Source organism: Pezoporus occidentalis, unplaced genomic scaffold (assembly GCF_034315485.1).
Source record: "Pezoporus occidentalis ecotype Australia unplaced genomic scaffold, CSIRO_AGI_Poc_V1 ctg27, whole genome shotgun sequence".
Classification (NCBI taxonomy): Eukaryota; Metazoa; Chordata; class Aves; order Psittaciformes; family Psittacidae; genus Pezoporus; species Pezoporus occidentalis.
The window spans coordinates 2,865,009-2,886,355 of NW_026914611.1; the positions used below are offsets into that span (position 1 = coordinate 2,865,009).

General features: G+C 43.0%; 1 protein-coding gene across 1 annotated transcript in view; it reads right to left on the reverse strand.

Moving 5' to 3' along the window:
• The window catches only part of LOC134166689 (T-cell activation Rho GTPase-activating protein-like), a 1,836,444-nt gene that overhangs the window by 950,515 nt on the left and 864,582 nt on the right, over positions 1 to 21,347 (reverse strand). The gene's annotated exons all lie outside the window — the stretch shown is intronic.

A 21,347-nucleotide genomic window follows, 5' to 3' on the forward strand; every position in this document is an offset into this window, starting at 1 on the left:
TTATTAATGTCCAAGGACAGTTTTCCTAAACAATACATGGTTTCAATGAACTTCAGCCATGTGGCATCACATGAGTTCATTTAAGGTATTTGACACACAAAATTTAGGCATGTTCTGCCATTATCAACTGTTTTGTGTAATGAAACTAGGTTCCTTAGAGAATGTTCTCTGGCTCAGAAACCAACTGGCATTTAATGACAATTTTTCTATGATTAAGCTCCCTCCTCATTGCTAGTGCTATCGCTTTGAGATGTGATCAAATATTTTTTCAAGGAATAATAGTTGAAAGGAGCCAAAACCATGACAAGAAAAGTTATAACAAGCAATGTAGACAACTGTAAACCAATACTTGACATCATGCGCAGGATCAGTTTTTTTCCTTTGAATACAGAAGTCCCGTCTGGCTATGTTGATGGTGGCAAACTGATTATAAGCAGAGTATGAGCTCAGTAGCAGACTTCTAATGATCTCATTACTTGCTAGCTCACTACCTGGTTCTCTTCCAATTACTCCAGCAAGTTATCTCTAGGAAAATTTCTAATGAGTGACCAGGCATAAGAGGCATGAGTTTGAGCCAGTCTGATACATGGCTTAAGACTCAGGATAAATCCCTGGTCTCTGTTACCTAGAATGTATAATACCTATAAGTATAATCTAAGCACAAATCTGTATGTGTAAATTAGGTGCTGGGTCAGGCAAGTAAGATCTTATTTCCATATGTTCTCTCATTCTGCAAACACTTCAAAGGATGAAGTATGTATTCATCACTTCTTACTATTCAACCATCTAAATAGCCAAACTGTAGTTTTTCCTCAAGAGATATATTCTTCTCAGAAGAATATATCGATCAAATACCCAGAATTCTGATTAAGTCCCCACTTAAAAAAGTTTGCTGTTTAAATCTTTCATGAGAATGGCTTTTACGCTGTCCTGTTAGCAAGAAGAGTTGAAGAAATGTTGGTGCAAGTGATATACTGTTTATGCATTGAACAAATTGCATCATGAACTCTTACTTGGGCATCAAAAAGATCTCTGGTTACATAAATATTGTCTATGGAGACCACACGATCAGAAAATTACTGTGGTATATTTTATGATTTTTCTGCCTTGTATCTTTGCAAAGATTTAGATCTGTCCTTTAGAATTTTACACAATACTTTGGTCAGTGACATCTACAAAACTTTATTATATGTTAAATTACTAAAGTTTAAAAAAAAAAAGATTCTGAAACGTCAACATATTTTTTTCTTCATAAGTCTAGATCTGTTCAAAGTTAACTAAGATTTATTCTTGTACAGAAAGAAAATAATTTGGCTTTGTACTTTCTGTCTTTCTTTGGCTGGTTTTGATTTATTTTGGTGCAGTAAAAATAAAGAAGCCTTACTCTGTATTTAGAGACTACAACTTCTCACAGTCTCCTTAGTATACTCTTGTCTCTCAAAATACAAATAGTTGTTTATTACACTTTTTATGTTTCTTAGGAGTATAAGAATATATTATTTCTGATTTTTTAGAAAAATATTGTCTTCTATAATCTGAAAGTAAGGTCATGATCATTATGCAACCACATGGTTGAAATTTCTTCGAGATCTCTCTATGTCCTGATCTCTCAAAACTGAGGTGACAGACAAAATGTTATAAAAGCTTAGCTGCTTGGTGATGATAGCAGTACTAAATGATAGGAGTTGAAAAGAGGTGAAAATTATAAGGAAAGTCTGGCATCCAGAGCTGTCTGGAGATAATTTTTCTGGGTAATGATCGTGGCATTTCACTATGATTTCTGTTTACAGACAGTGTATTATCTTAGACTTCATCTCTACTGTTTAAATATTTTTAAAAATAGAACATTAATTTACCATTTTAATGAAATTAAAGTATAACAAGGATTTTGATCCCTCCTCCCTGTATCTACTAATATATTTTAATGCACACATTCTTTTGGTGTCTGTTGCTAGCCCAGTGCTGATATGTGTTAAAAGAGATTTGCAGTACAACAGTCCCAGTTTGATTTTTCTGCATAAGTATACATTATAGTCATGCAGTTTTTAGCTATCTGCTTACTTCTTCTCAGCTTATGTGTTCATCTACTACCACTAAGAATATGTTACATTTTCATCATCTAAATATATTTTGTGAGTGTTCTCATATCTTATTCAATGACAGTAAGACTTAAGCTTCTTGGAGTCTGTGTTCTGTGAATAAAGAGACATATGTTTCACTGCATTGCAAATTAGCCAGCCATGAAAGTCTGTAATGCCAAAGCCACATAGTTGCATTTGGTTGGAAATATATAAACATGACATATAGCACAATCTATAGTATCTTGGTCCTTCTGCCTAGAAGCAAGAATTTTATCTGGGTGACAGTGCTATGCAAGCACTGTTTTCATTATTTCTATCAACTTTTATCCAGATGTCTAGATGAATGTCACTGTAATTCGCACATACATGATTGTAGATGATGCAGCCATATCCTAACTTACTAATACATTTATAGCTTGGAGAATTTAAAAAGACATTTTAAATATGATTTTACATTCAACAAACAAAACTATACATGGTATTCAAACCTTAGCTTGTATTAAGTTTAAACTGAATCTTAGAACCATAGAATCAGAATAGTTTGGGTTAGAAGGCACCTTTAAAGGTCACCTAGTCCACCTTCCCTGCAAAGAGCAGGGGTATCTACAACTAGATCAGGTTGCTCAGAGCCCAGTCCAAACCTAGCCTTTAATGTTTCCAGGGATGGAAAAGTCTACTACCCCTCTGGGCAACCTGTTCCAGTGTTTCACCAAGCCCATCATAAAAAATGTCTTCCTTATATGTAGTCTCAATCTACCCTCTTTTAGTTTTAAACCATCTCTTGTCCTGTTACAATAGGTCCTGCTAAAAAGTTTGTCTGTATATTTCTTTTAAGTCCTCTTTATATGTTGAAAGGCTGCAATGAGATGGCCCTGTAGCCTTCTCTTCTCCAAGCTAGACAACTCCAAATCTCTCAGCTTTTTCTTCATAAAAGGGTTCTAGTCCTTTGATCAGGCTCCAACAGGTCCATGTCTTTCTTGTACTCAGAATTCCAAGTATTTGGATTACTGTATAACGTTATATACTTAGGGTTAAACTGCAACAAAACCCTTGGAATGATGATCTCTGATTCAGAGTAAAGAGGACATAGCTAGCATAATTTTTAGATAGGCAAAATTTAGTGTTGGTTTGAATAAAATTCTAAGCAATGTATTTTTCACAGTGAGACTGAAATAAAGCAAAGGGTGAAATGAATCAGAAAATGAGTGATAGATTCCAGCAAAGTGAAGACTGTCTGTCCAAAGGTGGTCTGTTTATTTATTAGAGTAAAATACTATCCTATTCAAGGAAAAGAGAATCAAATATGCAGCATCCCAGACAGACATTATTCTTTGACTGTCAGGTACCCTTTTATCTTAACCTTTAGAAACTAATGTTTTATCTCATTTTACAAAGAAGTGCTTTTTACTGTCGGATCATCCCCCAGTTTTTCAGACTATTTTTATCCCTTGAAGTAGAGTTTCAGCATGCTATAATCTTAAACTAAGCTTTATTTTTGCAACTTCTGTTTTCTGTCTCACATTGCAATATAGTGATTCTGTAATCAGTTACTGCAGATGATTAAATCAATTTCTCATCCAGCTGTTAAAGACTAGAATCTCTACCATAAAAGAAATATGCCCTTGAGCTCCATAAAATCTGTCATCTACCTGGACTTGCACAAGGCATCCGACAAAGTCTCACATGGCGTTATTGACTCTAAATTGGAGAGGCATGGATTTGATGGATAGATCTCTCAGTGGATAAGGAATTGGCTGGATGGTCACACTCAGAGAGTTGTGGTCAATGGCTCAATGTCCATGTGGAGATCAGTGATGAGCAGTGTCCCGCAGGAGCTGATAACTGGGACTAGTGCTGTTTAACATCTTTGTTGCTAACATGGACAGTGGGGTTGAGTGCACCCTCAGCAAGTTTGCCAGCAACACTAAGATTCATAGTGGTTCAACACATCCAGAATGACCATGATGATTGAGTGGTGGATCAATGCAAATTTCATGAAGTTCAACAAGGCCAAGTGCAAGGTTCTGCATGTGGACTGGGGCAATCCCAAGCACCACTACAGGCTGGGTAGAGAATGGATTGAGAGCAGCTTTGAGAAAGACTTGTTGCTTGATGAGAAGCTCAACATGAGCTGGCAGTATGTACTTGCACTCCAGAAAGCCAACTGTATGCTGGGCTGCATCAAAAGAAGTGTGGCCAGAAGGTTGAAAGAAGAGATTCTCCCCCTCTACTCATATAGAACCCCACCTGGATTATTGTGTTCCACTCTGTGGCTCCCAACACAAAAAGGATGTGGAGTTGTTGGAGCAAGTCCAGAGAGGGGCCACAAAGATAATCAGAGGGCTGGAGTACCTCTCCTGTGAAGGCAGGCTGAGAGAGCTGGGTTTGCTCAGCCTCAAAGAGGCTTCAGGAAGACCTTAAAGCAGCTTTCCAGTACCTAAGGGGAGAAACAAGAAATCTGGAGAGGGACTTTTTACAAAGGCATATAGTGATAAGACAAGGGGGAACGGCTTTGCAGTAAAAGGTTGAATGTAAATTAGTCATCAGGAAGACGTTCTTTATTGGTGAAGGTGGTGAGCCACTGGAACTGATTGCCCAGAAAAGTTAAAGATGACCTATCCTTGGAGGTGTTCAAAGTCAGGTTGGATGGACATTTGAGCACCCTGGTCTATTGAAGGGTGTTCCTTTCCATGGCAGTGAGGTTTGCAGCTAGATGATATTTAGGTCCCTTCCAAGCCAAACAAATCTGTGCTTCTATGATTCTATGGAAGGCAGACACAGGGAATGTGAGAATTATGACCTTGGGCCCACTGTACGAGAGGATCTGGTGTGAGAGCATCTTAAGAACCTGAACGTGTACAAGTCCATGGGACCTGATAAAATCAATCCAAGGGTCCTGAAGGACCTGGCAAATGAAGTTGCTAAGCCGCTGGCCATCATTTTTGAAAAATCATGGCAGTCAGGTGAAGCTCCTGACAACAGGAAAAAGGGAAATATAACCCCCATTTTCAAGAAGGAGATAACAGATGACCCAGGGAACTACAGACCAGTCAGTCTCACCTCTGTGCCTGGCAAAATCTTGGAGCAGATTCTCCTGGAAGGCATACTAAGGCACATGAAAAACAACAAGGTGGTTGGTGACAGCCAGCATGGCTTCACTAAGGGGAAATCCTGCCTCACCAATTTGGTGGCCTTCTATGATGGGACTACAGAACGGATGGACAGGGGTAGAGCAGTTGATGTCATCTACCTGGACTTGTGCAAAGCATTCGACACTGTCCCACAAGACGTCCTTGTCTCTAAATTGGAGAGACATCAATTTGATAGATGGACCACTCGGTGTATAAGGAACTGTCTGGATGGCCGCACATAAAGACTTGTGGTCAATGGCTCAATGTCAAGCTGGAGACCAGTAACGAGTGGTGTCCCTCAGGGATTGGTGTTGGGGCCAGTCTTGTTCAACATCTTTGTCAGTGATGTAGACATTGAGATTGAGTGCGCCCTCAGCAAGTCTGCTGATGACACCAAGCTGTGTAGTTCGGTTGACATGCTGGAGGGAAGGAATGCCATCCAGAGGGACCTTGACATGCTTGTGAGGTGGGCTGATGCCAACCTCATGAAGTTTAACCATGCCAACTGCAAAGTCCTATACCTGGGTTGGAGCAATCCCAGGCAGAGTTGGGCAGAGACGAGATTCAGAGCAGCCCTGCAGAGAAGGACTTGGGGGTGCTGGTTGATGAGAAACTTAACATGAGCCGTCAGTGTGCGCTTGCAGCCCAGAAAGCCAACCGTATTCTGGGCTGCAGCAAAAGGAGTGTGACCAGCAGATCTAAGGAGGTGATCCTGCCCCTCTACTCTGCTCTCGTGAGACCTCACTTGGAGTATTGTGTGCAGTTCTGGTGTCCTCAACATAAAAAAGATATGGAACAGTTGGAACAAGTCCAGAGAAAGGCCACAAGGATGATCAGGGCCTTGGAGGACCTCCTGAAGTTAGGCTGAGAAAGTTGGGCCTGTTTAGCCTGGAGAAGGGCTGGCTGCATGGAGACCTCGTAGCAGCCTTCCAGTATCTGAAGGGGGCCGACAAGGATGCTGGGGAGGGACTCTTCATTAGTGACTGCAGTGAGAGGACAAGGGGTAACAGGTTCAAACTTAAACAGGGGAACTATAGACTGGATATAAGGAGGAAGTTCTTTACTGTGGGGGTAGTGAGGCACTGGAATTGGTTGTCCAGCGAAGCTATGAATGCTCCATCCCTGGCAGTGTTCAAGGACAGGTTGGATAGAGCCTTGGGTGTTATGGTTTAGTGTGAGGTGTCTTTGCCCATGGCAGGGGGGTTGGAACTTGATGATCTTAAGGTCCTTTACAACCCTAACTATTCTGTGAGTCTATGATTCTATGTATCTATGACTAATATCTGTTGGGTAACAGAGAATAACAATCAGAAAAATATAAATAAAGAAGAGATCATTATGTCATCTGAAGTTATGTCTCTGTTTGTGTCCACATGTTAAAGTGAAAAAAGACCAGTGGTTTGTGTCCAAGATAAATAAAACTGATTATCTCGCATTTATGTCTGGAAAGGCTAGTCTCATCCCTAAATTTTTTTTTGATGAAACATTGTTGATCAGCAGGCCAAAAAGGAGGTGAGCTAATTGGGAAGTGATCTAAAAACATAAAGTATTTCAAATAATCCAAGCGCATTATCATTCTTAGTTGTGTACCACCACCCCCCCTTCTTTATATAGTGGTGCAGATGCACTATCAGTCTAATATCTGTTTTGATTGGTTTTGTAACTCTAAACTTCCACATATCATTATGTGTAGGGGAAGGGAGATGGAGAAAGGAGAAACCTGATGAAAAATTGAAAGAAGAAAAGAGGGAAAAGATAATAATGAGGGGCATTTAGGTTACTTTTTTTTTACAGTTCTAGAGAGTTAAGTATTGTCAATAATATAAATATTTTAAACTATGCAATTAATATTTATACTTCATTTTATCCTGATTTTATTGTATGTTTTGTCAATCTAAATGGAAGAACATTGTGAGTACTGAAAGCACTATACAGTTAAAATGAACCAGTGTGCTGTATAAAAAGCTCAGCTGGGGAAGAAAAGATAATCATTGCTGTAAGTATTGATAATGACATCTAATGCTTATAATTACAGCAGCTCATTCTAGGTTTCTAACAATAAAAGGAAAACCACTGCCATACAAGACAACTCATGCAACTCATCATTCCTTTATAGCTTACCTTCAGGCAACAGTTTTCTTTATTATAATGGTAAAAATATAAAAGAGATTAGATAAAGGTCAAAAGCACTCAGAATTTAATTATCTGGCTCAAATGTCACTGATTTTAAAAGGATCAATGACCTTATTCCTTGTTGGATGTTCTATCTCATGCCACTCAGATAATCCCAACTAATTTTATACACTTAGTTTAGGTGTTTTAAACAGGATAAAAAGAGCAGTATATGCTCATTTTATGAAAAACGGTTATTGAGGGAGTTATTCAGTCCCCTTAAAATCTGATTTTTCCTCTGACAGTATGTGTCCACTCACTGTAAAGGACTGCAGATGTCACCTCGGTAGTAAGGGGAGGAGATGTGAGATTATTAGATTTATCTGTATCAGATGGCACAGGATGACAAGACACACCAGCCAGTGTCCACAAATGGAAGGTAAAGTGGGGACAAACCCCTCTTAGTGAATTCTCTGTCTGGAGATAGCCATGGACTGGCTCCTAGTCAGAATCACTGAAGTGCAAAAATTAGCTGAGATGAAGTCAGGTCCAGGATTTTAAAAACACAGTTTAATCTGATCTGGGTTCACAAGCATTAAAGTGCCTTACAAACAAACACAGTCCTACCATACTGAAGTAAAATTAGATATGTTGATTGCTTTGCTTAGCTCAAAATTTTGTATTGTCTTCATAGGTGAACTTAATGATGAATTTCCTGTGTTTACAATATATTGATTCAAGAAAAAAAAATACCTTTATGATTTTTTTTTTTTTTAACAACCATGAGAAGTGATCTATGTTTTCAGTATTAATTTCAATATAATGAAATTTTATGCTTGGATTATATTTAAATATGTACCGAAACATGCACATTTTACAATATATTTTTCTCCCTATATTGCAAATCTTTCTGCTTCTGAAGAAATAAAGCAGCAGGCACCAGCTTTCAGTGAGGAAAACTAAGATAAATAGAATTGTTATATAAATCTGGATTATATAAAAGCTGTATAAGAGAAGCCTGTTGTAAAAGTAGGCAAAGTCTAAGTGGAGGTAAAATTTTTAGTTAAAGTGTTAAGATATTAAAGAATAATGCACAACCATGTAAGTGAAATAAAATGATATAATCAATTGTATATTGAATGTTCAATACAAAAATCAAGCATATTATGTCCAAGTAATTCTTTCTATCCTTGTGTTCAAATATAACATTTTTTCCCCAGCTAATGACTACATTTCAATAAATCAACTACATAACACTGAGGGATAATCTGTGTTATCTTTGTTGGTTTCTAAAGAGGCGTTTGGTATTATATTTTAAGTAAAAATCTTCAGGACTATCATTGGTGCCACACAAGAAAATACATCTACAAGAGATGTGCAGTTATAAGAGGAACTGCAGTTTTTTAGGCTATGCAACTGAAGGCTAATCACACTAAACACAAAGATCTGTGAAAACCCAAGAAACAGTCTGGGCAGAGGAACCACAGTAAAATCTTCAGGGCACACAGAGCACCATGACTTGGCTGGCCCTGAAACTGTCCATGCCCCTAATTTATGAGGGTTCCTAAAATCCAAAATTAGGTAAGACGAAGTCAGATGCAGGATTTAAATAACTATCTGATCTGGATTCACAAGCATTAAAATGCCTTAACAGTAAATGGGGACCTCTGCAGGAGGATGGTCAGGCCCTGGTCTCACCCTGGAAGGAGTTGATAGAGATTTTCTCCACAGGTCACCTTGCAGACTGAAGAGTTTGCTGCCTGAAGGGATGTGGTATCCCACTTCTTCCCTGGGGTATAAATATTCTTATTGGATGTTTTAAGGGGACTGTGGAAATACGCAAGGCTTATTCTAGAGTGTTTAAAAGAAGGGCTAAGGCAGGGAAAGGGAAGCATAGGAGTGGATCAGGGGGGAATTAGTGTTGTTAAAAATAGGGAGAAGAGTGTAAAGGTGGCCAGCTAGGTATAAATGCATTGCTGGTCTGTAAGCTTGTCTCACTGTGCCATGTGCTTGACCACTGCAGTCTGTGCTATATTCCTATTAAATACTATTTCTATCTTTTCTGCAGGTGCACTCCCTGTTCTAAGTGGTGAAAATGAGCAAATTTCAAGCTAAGCTAGCTAGCAAACAGGATTACAATTCTGACTACAAGCAAACTGTAGTGGGTCTGTGAACCTGAGGGGCTTGTAGGTCCAAAAGGCAAGGTGAGGGGGTTGGCACCTGAGCAGCTTGAAAGTCTAAACTCTTTTAGTGAAGACTAAACACCTTCAGTGCTCATAAGCTGGAGGGGAAGAAGGTGATCAGGTTGGATGGGCTGCTGACTTCATGTGAGTGCTGTGTATTTATGTAGGTATTGGTAAAGGCAATGTTTTCTATCTGTGTGGTTGGTTACTTGTGCATTGTGTGTATGAGCATCTATTCGGATGCTCAGTCTCTGACTAGCTTAATGGCTGGAGCTGGGAACACGGAACCGCAGCAGCCTCATACCTGCTGGGCTGGGAAAGGAGGAACACCTTCTGGCCCACCAAGTTCAGCATCCTCTAACTTTTGGTGGATGTCTGTGAGTTAAATCTAGTATTTTTCTTCAAAATAAACATGTTGCTTTGAAAACAGAAAATGTTTCTTCTTGGCAGAAGTATACATTGGCTACAGCTTGCCATATAGAAACAAATTGTCCCTGTCCATAGGAGCACTGCTATTAGACTAAGAGACTGTTGGAGTAATGGCATGTAGAACTGCTGTGTGTGTCCACTGCAAAAAAAATGCTCGTTGATCAAACATTAATCTTTCTTTGTCTGATTATTCTCACTTGCAGACTGAAATGCATTCTGTGATTTCATAATATTCTACCAGACTACCTATGATGGAGCTGTTTTCAGAGACACATGACATTCAGTTTTTTTTGCACTCAAAATTTGATTTGTACTGTTACCACAATAAAAACATAAGAACCAGCAATGCATTTCTTCTCAGCACAACAGACACAACAAAACAAACCTCAAAACTTAAAGGCTACATACAGGGTGTGGAGCCCTTATCCAGTAACTTCTGCTTCAGAGATTTTATTGAATTTAAAAATAATATATCAATAAGAACATAACTGATTCTGAAAGATGTTTTCCTGTTCCATTTGAAATCCCCATGAAAACCCCCAAGAATGGTATCTCCTACTTAGATTCACTACTGTAGTGACAGCCTTTATTTTTTTAAATTAAGTTGGCTATATGATAAACACTGGCAGTTAATGTACATAGAAAGCATTTGTATCATTTTATTGCTAGCACAGTTCCTAGCATCACTTTGTCCTGAACAAGTTGGTGTTCTTCCAAACAATTCCAAGGTATGGCTCAGGAGATACAATGAGCTGAAGACCATTCCAGTAGGTAATGTACACTGGTCACACAGTATCACAGTATGCTAGAGATTGGAAGGGACCTCGAAAGATCATCTAGTCCAATCCCCCTGCTGGAGCAGGAACACCTAGATAATGTTACACAGGAATGTGTCCAGGTGGGTTTTGAATGTCTCCAGGGAAGGAGACTCCACAACCTCCCTGGGCAGCCTGTTCCAGTGTTCCGTCACCCTCACTGAGAAGAAGTTTCTTCTCAAGTTTAAGTGGAACCTCTTGTGTTCCAGTTTGTACCCATTACCCCTTGTCCTATCATAGTTTGCCACTGAGTAGAGCCTGGCTCCATCCTCGTGACACTCCCCCTTTATATATTTATAGACACTTAAAGGTCACCCCTCAGTCTCCTCTTCTCCAAACTATAGAGACCCAGCTCCCTCAGTCTTTCCTCATAAGGGAGATGCTCCACTCCCTTAATCATCTTCGTTGCCCTGCGCTGGACTCTCTCCAGCAGCTCCCTGTCCTTCTTGAACTGAGGGGCCCAGAACTGGACACAATATTCCAGATGGGGTCTCACCAGGGCAGAGTAGAGGGGAAGGAGGACCTCTCTCGACCTACTAACCACCGCCCTTCTAATACACCCCAGGATGCCATTGGCCTTCTTAGCCACAAGGGCACAGTGTTGCCTCATGGTCATCCTGTCGTCCACTAGGACCCCCAGGTCCCTCTCCCCTACACTGCTCTCTAATAGGTCGTTCCCCAACCTATACTGGAACCTGGGGTTGTTCCTGCCCAGATGCAGGACTCTACACTTTCCCTTGTTATATTTCATCCAGTTATTCCCTGCCCAACTCTCCAGCCTGTCCAGGTCTCGCTGGATGGCAGCACAGCCTTCTGGCATGTCAGCCGCTCCTCCCAGTTTAGTGTCATCAGCAAACTTGCTGATAGTACACTCAATTCCCTCATCTAAATCATTGATGAATATATTAAATAATACCGGTCCCAGTACTGACCCTTGAGGCACTCCACTAGTTACAGGCCTCCAACTAGACTCAGCCCCATAGACTACAACTCTCTGGCTTCTCTCCTTCAGCCAGTTCGCAGTCCACCTCACTACCTGATCATCCAGTCCACACTTCCTCAATTTAGCCATGAGGATGCTGTGGGAGACTGTGTCAAATGCTTTGCTGAAGTCAAGGTAGACCACATCCACCGCCCTGCCATCATCCATCCACTGTGTTATTTCCTCATAAAAGGCTAAGAGATTGGTCAAACATGATTTCCCCTTGGTGAAGCCATGTTGACTGCCCCTCATAACCCTCTTATCCTTGATATGCCTTAAGATGGCACCAAGGATAAGGTGTTCCATCACTTTCCCAGGGATGGAGGTGAGGCTGACCGGTCTATAGTTACCCGGGTCCTCCTTCTTGCCCTTTTTGAAGACTGGAGTGACATTTGCTTTCCTCCAGTCCTCAGGCACCTCTCCTGTTTCCCAAGACTTGGTAAAGATGATGGAGAGTGGTCTAGCAATGACTTCCGCCAGTTCCCTCAGCACCCGTGGGTGCATCCCATCTGGACCCATGGATTTATGGATGTCCAGATTGCTCAACTGATCTCTAACCCATTCCTCATCGACTAAGGCAAACCGCTCCGTCGACCTGACTTCATCTAAGGTCTCAGGGGTACAGGGCTCTTCAGGACTGCCTGCAGCAGAGTAGACAGAGAGAAAGAAGGCATTCAGTAACTCTGCCATCTCTGTATCTTCTGTCACCAGGGCACCCATCCCGTTCATCAGTGGGACTACATTGCCTCTGGTGTTAGTTTTGTCTGCCATGTATTTGAAAAAGCTCTTTTTGCTGTCCTTGACCCTTCTTACCAGGTTTAATTCTAAGGATGCCTTAGTCATCCTAGCTGCCTTCCTACATCCTCTAGCAGCAGCCTTATATTCCTCCCAAGTGGCCAGCCCCTCCTTCCATGACCTGTAAACTCTCCTCTTCCACTTGAGCATACCCAGCAATTCCCTATTTAGCCACGCAGGTCTCTTGGCCCTCTTCCTTGACTTCCTACGTGTCGGGATGCTCTGATCTTGAGCACGGAAAAAGCAGTCCTTGAATGTCAACCAACTATCTTGGGCCCTTTACCTTCAAGCAGCCTTGCCCATGGGATTTCCCCTAGCAATTGCTTGAAAAGGCCAAAGTTTGCCCTTCTAAAGTCCAGGGTTGCAATTCTACTTGGTATTCTACTAGTCCTACCACACAAGATCCTGAACTCTACCATCTCGTGGTTGCTGCAACCAAGGCAGCCCTCAACCTTTACTGCTTCAACCAGATCCTCCTTGTTAGTGAGGATGAGATCCAGCAGTGCTCCTCTCCTGGTCGGCTCATCCACCATTTGCAGGAGGAAGTTATCATCCATACACTGGAGGAACCTCCTGGACTGCGGCTGGGTTGCTGAGTGGTCCTTCCAGCAAACATCAGGGAAGTTAAAATCCCCCACAACGACCACAGCCTGTGACTGTAAGGCCGCTCTCAGCTGTCTGTAGAAGGCCTCGTCAACTTCCTCACCCTGATCTGGTGGTCTGTAACAGACACCTACAACAGTATCCCCCCTGCCAGCCTGCCCCTTAATTCTCACCCACAGACTCTCAAGTTGCTCGTCATCTGTCCCTGGACAGAACTCGGTGCATTGTAGTTGCTCTCGCACATAAAGAGCAACCCCACCACCCCTCCTGGCTGGCCTGTCTTTCCTGAAAAGGACATAGCCCTCCATGACTATATTCCAGTCATGTGAGCTGTCCCACCACGTCTCTGTAATTGCCACCAGATCATAGTCTCCTGACTTAACACAGGTTTCCAACTCCTCCTGCTTATTTCCCATGCTGCGCGCATTGGTGTACAGACATTTCAGGGAGCGAGCTGAGCACACCGATTTCACCCTAGGATTATAGGAGGCCTCACAGTCTTCATTAATTCTGGAGCGCTGCCCCACTGGGGCAAGCCCAGCAACAACCCCATCCTCCTCCGAATCTAGTTTAAAGCTCTCCAAATGAGCCCTGCTAATTCATGCCCCAGCATCCTTTTGCCTCTGTGAGACAAAGCTTTCTCACTTGTCATTGTCCAGACTGGTGCCCTATAAAACCAGCTGTTATCAGAGAATCCAAAGCCCTGCCTGTAGCACCAGTCTCGAAGCCAATCGTTTATGAACTGAATCTTCCCATTCCTTCCCACATCATCAGTGGAAGATGGAAGGAGTGAGGAGAAGATCACTTGAGCCCCAGACTCTTTCACCATCCGCCCGAAGGCCCTGTAGTCTTTCTTCATCCCCCTCAGACTGCGGGAAGCAGCTTCCTCCCCACCTGTCTGGAAGACCAGCAGCGGGTAGTAGTCTGTCGGGTGCACCAGGTTGGGGAGCGCCCTGGTGATATCCCTGATCCGGGCTCCAGGCAGACTACACACTCCCCTGTGATGAGGGTCAACTCTGCATATCAGGCCCTCTGTTCCTCTCAGAAGGGAATCCCCTACTACAATGACCCTTCTTTCTTTCTTAACAGAGGCAGTCTTGAGGTGCAAAGTCGACCCCCTTTTCCTATGTGGCCTTGTGGGCTGGCCTTGCCCCACACTCTCACCTACCTCTCCTTCAAGATCCAGGGCCTCGAACCTATTACAGAGGGACACCTGGGGAAGCAGGGCAGGAAGGGGGGAGAGTTTCCCATGACGTCGAACTGGAACTCACTTCCAGCCCTCGTCGTCTTTTTGGTCCCCTACCTCTGCGCAACAGCTACAGGGCAGGGGCTGTCTCGGGCCATCCCCCTCTGTCTGAGAGGGCAGGGGGTCCTTCCCCTTTTGGGGGGTATCTCCCTGGAACCGTTCCGACTGGCACGCCAGGGAGTTACTCCACCAGTCGATCTCCCTTTCACACTCCCTGATGGTCCTCAGTGTCTCAACCTCCTCCTTAAGTTTTGCCACCAGGCTAAGCAGATCTTCTACCTGCTCACACCTCACACAGGTGGAATGCTGTCCTCCCTCCCCTGGCAGCAGCAGGCTCTGGCACTCCCTGCACCCAGAGACCTGAACAGCCATGGTTTGGGACGGGGTCTCTGTCTGAGTTGCTGTAGTCACCTTACTGCAAGCTCTCTTTCTGGAGGCAACCATACTGGTCTGCAGTCTGGGACACCAGCAATAGGACCTGCTTGCTCCTCCCTACGCCCGGTGGGCAGCGGCTCCCCACTCTGAGGCTCTTTGAAGGCAAGGGGCAGGGGGGTGGTCACCGTCACCGTGGGAACGCCCCCCGCCACGTCAGCCGCTCTCTCGCAAGGGCTGCTGGGGCTTCGGGGATCAGGAGATGTCGGGAATCGCGATGTCTCTGCGCTATCCCCTCTGATTTTCCTAATCTCCGTTGACCCTCGCGGTCGCTGAAGTGTGCCGGCTGTGGCTCTAGCTAGGCTAGCTCCGATCAGCTGACTGGTCATACTGTTTCAGATGGGTGCAATCCCATGCCAGTTGATACCAGTGCCAGAGAACAGTCCCAAGCATGTTCATTTTGCTATTATAAATTTAGCTTTTAGTGTTATCACATTCCTCCATGCTGTGTCCTTGAATTCAGTGCAGCACACCAGCCTTTGTTTCCGAACACACAAGCTGCGTTCTCAGATAGTTTTCTCCTGAAGGTGCACACAGTGGGAAAGGGACAGTGCTGTACCTGTATAGTTGGGACAGTTGCACTGTCTGTGCATGACAGGGTGATTTGTGTGGAGAGGATGACATCTTAATAGGCAAAAGGCCCTTTTACAGCACTGGAGTTCCTGAGTTCTTGGTGTCCCTGCTGATGTCTTAATAAATGACTTGACATATTACTACTAGATTTCAAGTTACCCTTAATAACATAACTTCAGTGGCTAAATTAATGTAAAAGTTATTACTAGATGGAAGCAGAATGGAAGAAGGGAAAAGTAACTAAAATAGGATAAAATAGGTGAGGACAAAATTAAATCTAGAAATTTTATGGAAAGGTACATCAAGAGGAACAGTAAAACAAAGAATATACACAGTGGAATTGAATTTTTGCCACAATGAAATAAACAGAGATTTTACAATAGACTTCAGTAATTGCATGATTCTACTTGGACCAAAATATTCCAGCATATAGGATAGGAGACTGTGCTGTGTATTCTTATTCTAATAGGAGGGACAGACTTCCATTCTTGTATGTATGCTAGTCTGTCTGTGTGTGAGTGTCACACAAACTCACTCACTGTTTAAAATAAAATTTCATACAAAAAGAACAGCATGAAGACCACAATAAGCTGTTCATAAACATAACCTGCTTCTTAGAATATTGCAAATATTGTGACATATAATTTTAGGAAACTGATTCTCCCTTATTCTTCTATTAATGTGTTTAATTGCTTTTATCAAGGTATGTTAACCTACCATAACCTCTAGCATTGAATTACCTTATATGGAATATTTTTCTCCTACTCTGCAATTATAATGGGGTTATAAAATTACAGCAGAGTGGTCTTTTTACTTATGTGCATGGGAAGAAATACTTGCATAGAAACAAACAGCTTCCTGTGTATTGGAACAGAACAATTAATCGTAATTTGTTGTACTATTTAATGTGTAATTTCAATCTGCCAGACTCAATTAAATTAATACCATCAACACCTACCCCAGGAGATAATGAAAGTTAAGGAAATATCAGTAAAATACTAAGAGTGATTTGAAAGGAAAGGAAAGGAAAGGAAAGAGCTCTAGAGAAACTTATCCAGCTTCTACAGTGTGTTACATTCTTGGCAATAAGCTTTTGAACAATTTACCTTAGATGCATTTGACTTCATTTTATATTTATGTATTTATCTTTCTACCATGTCACAAAGAAGAATTTCAGAGAAGGAAATAAACACTACAGCTGGAACATTACTGAATTCTCTCTAGGGGATTAAGAATGAAGTTACTATATACATACAGAGCTTGCTATCTTAAGATCTTATACATTTCATTTGCCTGACTTCTACGTTCTCACTAAATAGCCCTGCTACACTTGGAACCGACTGCCCCAGGGGTGGAAACACAGCCCTACCATTTGCCATGGACTGATCCAGACTGCACTGGAACAGGGGCAAGCTCCAGAACACCTGCAATACATTGATGACATTATTGTGTGGGGCGATACAGGGGAAGAAGTCTTTGAGAAAGGGAGGAAAATAATCCAAATCCTGCTGAAAGCTGGTTTTGCCATAAACGGAGTAAGGTCTAGGGGCCTGCACAGGAGATTCAATTTTGGGGAATAAAATGGCAAGATGGACGTAGACAGATCCCCACAGATGTGATCAACAAGAGAACAGCAATGTCTCCACCAACTAATAAGAAAGAAACGCAAGCTTTCTTGGGTGCAGTGGGGTTCTGGAGAATGCACATCCCAAATTACAGTTCGATTGTAAGCCCTCTCTATCATGTGACCCAGAAGAAGAATGATTTTAAATGGGGCCCTGAGCAGCAACAAGCCTTTGAGCAAATTAAACACAAGATAGTTCATGCAGTAGCCCTTGGACCAGTCCGGACCGGGCCAGATGTAAAAAATGTACTGTACACTGCAGCTGGGGAGAACGGTCCTACCTGGAGCCTCTGGCAGAAAGCTCCAGGGGAGACTCAAGGTCGACCCCTCGGCTTTTGGAGTCGGGGATATAAAGGATCTGAGGCCAGCTATACCCCAACTGAGAAAGAGATACTGGCAGCCTATGAAGGGGTTCAAGCTGCTTCGGAAGTGATTGGCACTGAAGCACAGCTCCTCCTGGCAGCCCGGTTCCCCGTGCTGGGCTGGATGTTCAAAGGCAGGGTCTCCTCTCCACATCATGCAACTGATGCTACATGGAGTAAATGGGCTGCACTGATTACACAACAAACTCGAATAGGAAATCTCAGTCGTCCAGGCATTCTAGAAGTCATCATGGACTGGCCAGAGAGCAAAGATTTTGGAATGTCACCAAAGGAGGAGGTGGTGCCCGCTGAAGAGTCCCCACCATATAATAAACTGTCAGAAAGTGAAAAGCAGTATGCCTTGTTTACTGATGGCTCTTGCCGTATTGTGGGAAAGCATCGGAGATGGAAGGCAGCTGTATGGAGTCCTGGATGACAAGTTGCAGAAACTGCTGAAGGAGAGGGGGAATCGAGTCAGTTTGCCGAGGTGAAAGCCATCCAGCTGGCCCTGGACATTGCTGAACGAGAAAAGTGGCCAGTACTTTACCTCTATACTGACTCATGGATGGTGGCAAATGCCCTGTGGGGGTGATTGAAGCAATGGAAGCAGAGCAACTGGCAACACAGAGGTAAACCCATCTGGGCTGCTGCACTGTGGAAAGATATTGCTGCCAGGGTGCAGAACCTGGTGGTGAAGGTACGTCATGTAGATGCCCATGTACCCAAGAGTCGGGACACTGAGGAACACCAGAACAACCACAAGTGGATAAAGCGGCTAAGATTGAAGTGGCTCAGATGGACTTAGATTGGCAACATAAAGGTGAATTATTCTTGGCCCGGTGGGCCCATGACACTTCAGGCCATCAGGGCAGAGATGCAACATATAGATGGGCCCGTGATCGAGGGGTGGACTTAACAATGGACACTATTGGCCAGGTTATTCATGAGTGTGAAACATGTGCTGCAATTAAACAAGCCAAGCGGTTAAAGCCTCTTTGGTATGGAGGACGATGGTTGAAGTATAAATATGGGGAGGCCTGGCAGATTGACTATATCACACTGCCACCAACCCGCCAAGGCAAGCGGCATGTGCTTACCATGGTGGAAGCAACCACCGGGTGGCTGGAAACATATGCTGTGCCCCATGCCACTGCCCGGAACACTATCCTGGGCCTTGAGAAACAGATTTTGTGGTGACACGGCACCCCAGAGAGAATTGAGTCAGACAATGGGACTCATTTCCGGAATAACCTTATAGATATTTGGGCCAAAGAGCATGGCATTGAGTGGGTATATCACATCCCCTACCACGCACCAGCCTCTGGGAAAATCAAACGGTACAATGGGCTGTTAAAAACTACACTGAGAGCAATGGGTGGGGGAACTTTCAAGCATTGGGATACACACTTACCAAAGGCCACCTGGTTGGTCAACACCAGAGGATCTGCCAACAGGGCTGGCCCATCCCAGTCAGAACTTTTACATATTGTAGAGGGGGACAAAGTTCCTGTGGTGCATATGAAGAATTTGCTGGGGAAGACAGTCTGGGTTATTCCTGCTTCAGGTAAAGGCAAGCCCACTTGTGGGATTGCTTTTGCTCAGGGACCTGGGTATGCTTGGTGGGTAATGCGGGAAGATGGGGAAGTCCGATGTATACCTCAAGGGGATTTGATTTTAGGGGAAAACAGACAGTGAACTCAATTGTATGCTGTTGCCTGCTGTGTAATGCTTTTATAGCCCATCAACTAGATGTCTCCAGGTCACCAGCGACTGGCCCTGACTTCCCTCCAGCCATCATCCCAACAGAGAATGAACTTTGAACATCATTGACCAAATGGACTCGGCAGCATTATAGGGATTGGTCCATGCACTAAGAAAATGATCTTTTCCTCTTGGTCTGTATGTATATGGATGTATATATGTGGGAGAGCGATGGTGTATTGAAAATGTGGGATCTGAGCACGACGTGAATGGTATGGAATAAGGGGTGGATAATGTCCTGGGTTCAGCAGTAGCAGTCATGTTTTTTTTTCCTTTGTGGTAGCTGGTGCAGTGCTGTGTTTTGACTTCCAGCCTGAGAACAGTGTTGGTGAAGCCGATGTTTTCAGTTGTTGCTAAGTGATGTTTACCCTGACCAAGGACTTTGTGAGGCTCATGCTCTGCCAGGGAGGAGGGGAAGCTGTGAGGAAGCAGAGACGGGGTGCCTGACCCAGGCTAGCCAAGGAGGTATTCCATACCACAGCACGTCATGCCCGTGGTGGGGGGTGACTGGGAGTTACCCGGAAGGACACGGGCTTCCAGGTGGGACTCGTTTTCTTGGCCGGTGGTATCGTATTCTCTTCCCTTGTTATTTTCCCTTATCATTGTTGTACATTGGTTGCTGGACTGTTTTTGTCTCAACCCGTAGGAGTTGCACTCTTTCGATCCTCCTCCCCGTTCCTCCGGGAGCGGGGAAGGGGAGAGCCCCGGTGGGGGGGGACACGGACCTCAATTGTTGTCAGCTCGGCACCACTCACTGGGAGTGAGTGAACAAGTTACCTGACTGGGTTTAAACCACGACAGATGTGCAAATTTTAAACCATTTCAAAGACTCCTTTTATATTAAACTGACTAAGTATGGAAAAACTTGGAAAGACATTAGATGCTAATGGCAATAAAAGCAGTGAAGCAGAAAATGACTGTCACTCTGACAAAGCAATACATGAAACTTGGTAACCTACAATATCATATTCATTATTTATGCAACCTCAAAGGTTTATGCAACATGTCATAGGCAATTAGAAATAACAGCATTAGTAACACATAAAGTAGCATAAGGAGAAGAAGGCCACCATCTGTTTCTCCAGGCACTGACAAAGGCCACTAATGATCTAATTCTACACCTCTGTGACTTGCTATCAGTTGAAACCACTGACAGCTTCGTAGGCAAAACAACTAAAAAGTAATCAAGAAGTAATCAATCGAAGTTGTGAATGTTCCACCCCTGCTGGAATTCAAGGCCAGGTTGGACAGAGCCTTGGGTGACATGGTTTAGTGGGAGGTGTCCCTGCCCGTGGCAGGGATGTAGGAGCTAGATAATCTTAAGGTCCTTTCCAACCCTATTTATTCCATGATTCTATAATCAGAACAATAATAGGATTTGGTTTTAGGTGTTTGCTTGTTTAAATCTTTTATTAAATGCCCTTGAGACTGCTTTGAATAGTCATGCTCCTCTTTGTAGCAGTGTTGTTTATATTCCTCTCTGTTTGGAGTTGGTGACTTCAGTCCTCTGCAATGATGAAAGCCCTATTAGGAACAAAAGTTCCAACCACTGAACTAGGGACTGAATTAATTATAAAGCATGGACATAATCATCTGGTAAATTTTGACAAGAAAACTACTCTGATGGCATTTAGTGTTCCTCTTAGTACACTGGAACGGTTCTCCTTTCTGCCTTTCTTGCTGGAGAGTTTGAGAAGGAAGCTGAGGAAAGCCCTCATTAGACTTTGAAAATATCTCTACTTGATTCTCTGATCATGACTTAAACGTAAGTTTTATCTCCCTTATGCTGAAACTTACTTTCATTAGAAACAGGTAACCCAAAAAAACTGTGTCTAATCAAATAAGAGAGAGTCAAAATCACTGATGTGAGCACCTTCAGGTTCTTCTTTCCAGTCTGGAACTAAAACCTTACTAAATTTCTTTATTGTATGTGGCTTTAGCTAAAACAGACTGCATTACTGGGGAGACATATATGTATTCATCTTAATGATTGCATTTCTGTGTATGTGTGTTCATATATAATGCAAATAATGCAACTAATTCCTGATTTAACTCTGCTTATGTTGAGATGCATCAGTTATGGATACTTTTATTTGTAAAAAAAAAAAAAAAAAAAAAAATCCAAAAATTAGCTTTACATTCTTAAAGCTTGAGATGGTTTCTGTTTTTGCAGAATGGAGAAAAAAGACCTGCAAGGTTTGAACTTGTAGTCTTCAAA